This window comes from Anarrhichthys ocellatus, unplaced genomic scaffold, assembly GCF_004355925.1.
Source record: "Anarrhichthys ocellatus isolate YVR2014 unplaced genomic scaffold, GSC_Weel_1.0 scaffold31, whole genome shotgun sequence".
Taxonomy (NCBI): Eukaryota; Metazoa; Chordata; class Actinopteri; order Perciformes; family Anarhichadidae; genus Anarrhichthys; species Anarrhichthys ocellatus.
This window is the reverse complement of record NW_022280061.1, coordinates 5,659,131-5,665,829: the sequence shown is the minus strand read 5'-3', so window position 1 is coordinate 5,665,829 and position 6,699 is coordinate 5,659,131.

Genomic DNA, 6,699 nt, shown 5'->3' with positions numbered 1-6,699 from the left:
GATGCAGACTTGTGACGTGTTGGGAAGGTTACTTCTGAAAAGTAATTACAGAATGTTAATTACCCTGTTGAAAATGTAACGTCACTATTTGAATTACTTCATGAAAGTAATTTAAATTATTAAGTTTGATTTATTTCCAAAACAAATGTTTCAAAGTGGCAATAAAGCTGAAAAGACATCAACTTAAACCAGGCAGTGTAAACCTCACAACAGTACTCAACTCTGATTACGGTGAAACCTTTTATTAAAAATAACTTGAATTAAAAGTGGAACAGAGCTACAGCCTGAATGTTACATTCTACATAAGCTTTTTTTTATTGAAAATATTTTTGAAATAATACAGCTGGCTGCCTAAAACTCTCCCAAATCATAGCACAACCGATCAGTAGTTGTTGAATAACGTTAAAGTGGGATAAAGTGAAGAATAAGAGGCTTTAGTACAAAGAGGTCACGCGAGGTCGTCATTTTTGAACCAGCTGTCGCAGCTCTTACATTGTACTTTTATACACTATATAACTATATATTTCGCTTTTTTTATCACTCATATTATTCAATACATCCAAATACAGCCGTTAGAAATCATTTTGACAGCAAGGGTCCTCTCGGAGCATGTTTCTGGCTGTCATCCATAGGATTTTCTCAGTTGATCTGTGTGTATGGGGCTGTAGCTCAGCCTATCATCGGTCGATTTCAGTCAATGAGCCCGCCTTCGACGCGTCAGAGTCTCAGGAATGCATGCGTCGAAGCGGGCTTGATTGACAGATTTTTCAGCAAGTAAAGTTGCAAGAAGTGCCGCGTCTCCCCGAGCGTAAATTTCCATTCGCCGGAAGTCTGACCACTCGCCCATGGTGGATTGACCCCCCCTTCCACAGGAAACAGTTCACAGGAAGACAGGATGCAATTGCCAACAATGATTCTAGCTTACAACCGGATAATTTTCGATGTTATTGTCCTAATTTTTCATAAAAGGTGACCAAAAACCAACGATTTTTTTCGGCGAAGACCACTGCCATGGTACCGTTGTCCACTCACAGCTTTCTACTGGTTCCACGGAGAGAACAACCTAAGGTATTTATGCCTTCGCCGTCGAATGCTAATGCTAAAAAATGCATTGCTTAGCTCGGTAGCCGTTAGCTTTGTGGTCCAAAATCGATGTGCAGTTAAATATGAGGGCGATTTTTGGCCACAAATTCGTCCTTTTTATGCCACATTTTCTAGATGCTTATATTAGTAGTCTATAGTTGTGTTTGGAGTGTGTTAGAAGTGACTTATATGATAGTGTTGCCCATACGTTGCTGTTTAATCCGGTAAAAAAAAATGTACAAATCCACAATATTTAGCGAACAACAAGGGCATTTTCTGAACAATATTTTCAGGGGGGCTGAGCCCGATAGCCCCCAAATTCGGGGGCGTCATGTGCAAGAGGTTTTAAGGGGGAGATCTCCCAGCCCCTGTGGTAAGTTGACGGACCTCCAGCACGGCACACGACTGATGCATACTTTATGCACACACTCCTACACATACTAACATCCGTTTCTAGAGTTAAGAGAGACCCGGGGAAGTCCCGCTCCAAGCCGGTCCCAAAGAACGACTGTGAGTTTGAAAGAGCTTTGTAACTGTTGGGCTCTGAGCAGGGAAATAAAAATTTTAAAGACTTTGTAAAACCGACGGCTATTCGAGCGACAGATTATACTATTTAGTATATCAATGTTTGGCGATTCGGAAAAGAAAGCAAACAGAAATCGATTGTGCTTTTGCTGGTGATCTATTAATATTTGGGTTAGGGTTAACCCTTTTTTTATAGTTTATATAATAAAAGATCGATACTTGGCGTCCTTGTATCGATACAATATCGCCACGCAAAATATCGCGATACTATGCTGTATCGATTTTTTCCCCCACCCCTACAAGCTAGGACCACTGATTCACCAAACCTGCTTGCTTGCAGTCTGTGTTCCACCACAGTCCCCGACGTTAGTCTCATGATTAATTTTTTTTCTAAAGATAGATTTGATTTTGTAGCGAGTAACGACGGTTTCAGGCGAAATGTATCGGAGTAAAAGTATCAGTTTTCTTTGCAAAATGTAGTGAAGTGAAAGTGAAAGTAAACAGAAATATAAATAGTAAAGTAAAGTACAGACGACTTAATACTTTATACACCACTGTTCACACGTCTTCTTGACACTTACATAGAGCGGATCACAATGGAGCTGGTGCTGGATGAGATGGTGGATTGGAAACTGGACAAGCAGCCCCAGAGCTGATATTGACATCGCCATCCCTGACATCTTCCCAAAACGAGACATCGGGAAGCGAAAGGAGATATTAAACCGTCAAAAGAAGAGTGAGAGGAGCGGCAGATTGAGGGATAAGAAGGAGGTTGTTAACTGAATTTGCTGTCGACAAAGTGTGGTGGAAATATGAACTTACGCAATGCTGACAAAGACTTGGTGGCCTCAGTAGAAGGAGCTGTTGACAACATACAGGATAAAGGTGAGGTACTGCAGAGAGGACAGGACAGGTGAAACACACACAGAAGAGGAAACACTGCAGGGAGGTCAGGAAGAGGGCCAGAGGGGATGAAGGTAGGTCAGCTTCCCGCTTGGTTTCACCTAAGAAATAGATGAATGATGAGGAAAGTTGGAAAAAAAAGTGAAGTCTTTGTAGGAACTACCAAAAGAAAGATGACTCGAGGTTGAAATATAGATAGATGTATACTTTATTCATCCCCAGGGGGAAATTAAAACATACCATAAAAATTGGAAAGGAAGAATTTAATTGTGATCACTTACAGATACTCTGTTTTTCCCCCTGTCTGTTTTGTTATTGTGGGCCATGTGCTTATGTTTTGTTTTTTGTGTCAGCCTACAGTTTCCACCCCCGTGTTCCGCCCACTTCACGCCTCTCTCCTTAGGCTCAGCTGTGGCTCATTCCAGTGATCGCCGCTGGCTGGCTTAAATACCTCGGCGTTTCACTGGCGCGTCGTCAGTCCGTCCAGTTACCAGTCTGGTCACAGTGCACGTAAGTCAGAACACCGATTCTGTGAAGATCGTTATCAGTTTGTTTTCTGCTCCTTTGCTGCTCAGCGTCGATCCCTGGAAGATCACTTGTGCCTTCTGTTTGCTGTGTCGGACCTCGGGCCTCCACACAGTCGCGCCGTCCTGTTCCTCCAGACCCTTTCCAGTTTTGAGTATGGTCGAGTTTCCCTCCCGTCTCCGGAGGCTACCTGTCCTGGCCTCGGTTGAGCTTCCCTCCCGACTCCGGTGGAGAAAGAGGAGTGACTTTAATTTGCTGGACAGTTAGCCTTTGTTTTTGTTTGTTCATTCTTTGTCTCCTCCTGCATAATTAAAATAAAGACTTTGGCTGGAGTAAACCTGCTGTGTAAGTGTGCGTTTGGGTCCACCTACTACACTACCCCTTAACAGCCACATTAGAAGGGATTATATACATCACAAGAGGGAGATGTCTGTATGAGGATTGTTTAAGGAAGGATGCCCTCTAACAATAAGCAAATATTGCAAGTTTTTTTTTTTTTTTTTTTTTTTTTTTTTAAATTTTTTAATGTCACTAAGCTACTTTACAAACGGACACACAACCCAATTAACCATGCTGAATATTTTACAGTCAAACAGTAACATTAGGGAACAAAACCTTGAACATCTTGCCTGATCTTCTTTGCTTTTTACAATGACCAGATGCGCCCCTCTGTCTCTGCAGTCCTGTCTGCTGTCCTCCCAGCTCATTAGTCTCTTACTCTTTAGTGACACTATAGTGCTGTTTGTGGGACAATACATCTGCTTTGTTTGTTTTAGCTGTCTGCAGCTCAGTTATGTTGATTTATTGTGGGAGGGTCCATTAATGTGCACTGCAATAGTGGAACAAGTATTCAGTTATTTTACTGAAATAAAAGTAGTAATGCAGTGTGAAAATACTAGGTTACAAGGTTTTAATTTGTCATTGTCCGACAGGGTTGCACAACGGAATTTAGACTGTTTGGCTGACGATCCGAACTGCCTGGGGTCTGTTTGTGAAAAAGTCTAATAACCAGTTGCAGAGTGAGGTACTCAAGCCCAGACTGCTAAGTTTACCAATCGGTTTCGTGTGGGAGATTGTGTTGAAGGCTGAGCTGAAATCAACAAACAACATTCTGATGTGGGTGGTGTTATTTTCCAGATGAGTGATAGCTGAGTGGAGAGCAGTGGAGACGGCATCCTCTGTGGATCTGTTAGCTCTGTATACAAACTGGTGAGGGTCCAGGCTGGCTGGGATGTTGTTTTTGATGTGCTGGAGAACCAGTTCCTCAAAGCACTTCATCAGAATGGGGGTGAGTGCCACAGGGCGATCATTTAGATTAGACTGCAGACTGGCTGTCTTGAAGCAGGTGGGAACACTCTCCTGTGACAGTGATATGTTGCAAATGTCAGTGATGGCATCAGTTAGCTGGTTGGCACATGTTTTTAGAACACGACCAGGGATGTTATCAGGCCCAGCAGCTTTACTCATATTCACTCTCATCAGGGTTTTCCTCACATCCGCTGTGGATACTGACAGTGGCCGGTCCTCTGGAGGCGGGGAAGGCAGGCTTGGCAGCTGACTCTTTGTTGAGGAGATCAAAGAGAGCATAAAAGGTGTTCAACTCATCTGGTGACTTGGACACATGATGGGGGCGCCCCTGCTTTTATAGCCTGTGACATTTTTGATCGGCTGACGCATATCTTTAGACGGAGAGAGAGAATCCTGTGGGCATATTATTACGAACACAGGTGATTTTTCGTTTCCCAAAAAAACACATTTTGTGTGTAAAAAAACGGCTGCTCAAAAATACCTTGTATGTGTCTGCTTGGATTTGAAAGTTCACTTAAGCAAAATTCTTGTAAAAGGACAGTATTATAATCACAATGTACTTTAAGTATCAGAGGTTTGGCTACTGGTTATACAGGATAACCCCTTTCAGAATGATATATTAATATATATATATTATCATATTGTAGGATTATAATTACCGATTATTATTGGGGAATTTTGTTCCTAGCTTCTGACATTTTATAGACAAACGATTAAATGATCAATTGTAAGAATAACTGGCAGATAAATTAGTAATGAGAATCGATAGTTGCAGCCTTACTCGTTTTAACTATTTTATATACTGCTGGGTAGTTAAAATTATAACAAATCATCAAGATTTAATAAGCTCATCATATATTTTGGATATAAACTTACAAAGCATAGTAATAATCTTTAACTATAATCTCATAAATGTGTTGGAGTAAAAGAACAATATGTATCTCTGAAATGTAGTAGAAGTATGGAGATGCATAAAATGGAGATACTCAAGGAATGTACAAATACCTCAATGTTTTCTCAGGTAAAGTACATGAGTAAATATATTGTTGACCACCACTTCGCAGTCCCCAAAATAAATTTGAGTACAACTCATGCATTGGCTATAATCCTGCATTGTAATAGCACCAAATGACCACATGAGGGCAAGATGTGCCCTCTGCTGATACGTGGCCTCTTTAATTTTAGAGGATATTTCCATAAGCAAAACTAAATTAATGTAAGGTATTCCGTTTAATGGCTGGAAGATGAGAAAATGAGGCAATCCTGAATGGGTATGAAATACAATGGCCGTAATTAATTATACCATTTACTTTATTAAAAGTATAGTATAATTCATACCAGGGACTACAAAGACTATTTCTATGGAAGCCCATTTCTGACACTGTGATGAAACTTTCTTAAAAGAATAACTTAGTATTCATAATTATGATTTAATATATCATAATAATGACCTAGTATCTCAATTATGATTTATGAGTCATAATTATGAGAGGGGAATTTTATTAAATGTGTTTTTATTATTACATTTAATTAGTTCTTATTATTTTAAATAATGATTTCATAATATTAATATTAATCAAAAGCCACATAACGTCAATAAATGTAATTGCACTGTTTTTTTGCTATAACCTATTAACAAAAGCTGTCAGACAAAATGAATAAGGGAATCATGAAAAGCAGTGGCGGGCCGTGCAGTTTATACCTGGGCCTTCATTGCTGTCCTGCAGCTGAAATACCTCTTTATGACGCTACGGTTATTATTTGTTTCGCGTAAAAATGAAGCTCAACACCTATAAATACACTAACTGCAGAGTGTAGATAACATTACATGAATATGCGCATGCGATGCTGCGTCATTAACGGACAATGCATTAAAAAAACTGCGGAGCTAAAACACGCATTCCACTGCACACTAAAGAGCACGGGCCATTCAGATATTATTCACATCAGAGGGAACAATATACACCATAGACACATGAACACGGGAGTAACGCTACGATCACTCCCTCCAGGAAATACACGAAACCGTAGTTCTTGTTACTGACGCATTTATTCGTCTGTCAACACCGAGAGGGAAAATGAGTCCACTTGAAAACACATGAATCTTCAAAGATGATCACTTAAACACTTTAACTTAAACTTAACTTTAACACTTTGCGAGGAGTATATAGACTTCTGCCGCTTCACGTGTCTTCTTGTTGCTGTGCAGCGACTAAATGTGTCCTGAGGGCAACATTGGACGTAACAATAGTTCCTATCAGGTTTAAAACCAAACAAAATCCATATTCATAAAAACAAGTTGTACACATAATATATAAACAAGCATAATAAAGCTACTGCAGATGTAAAAACAAA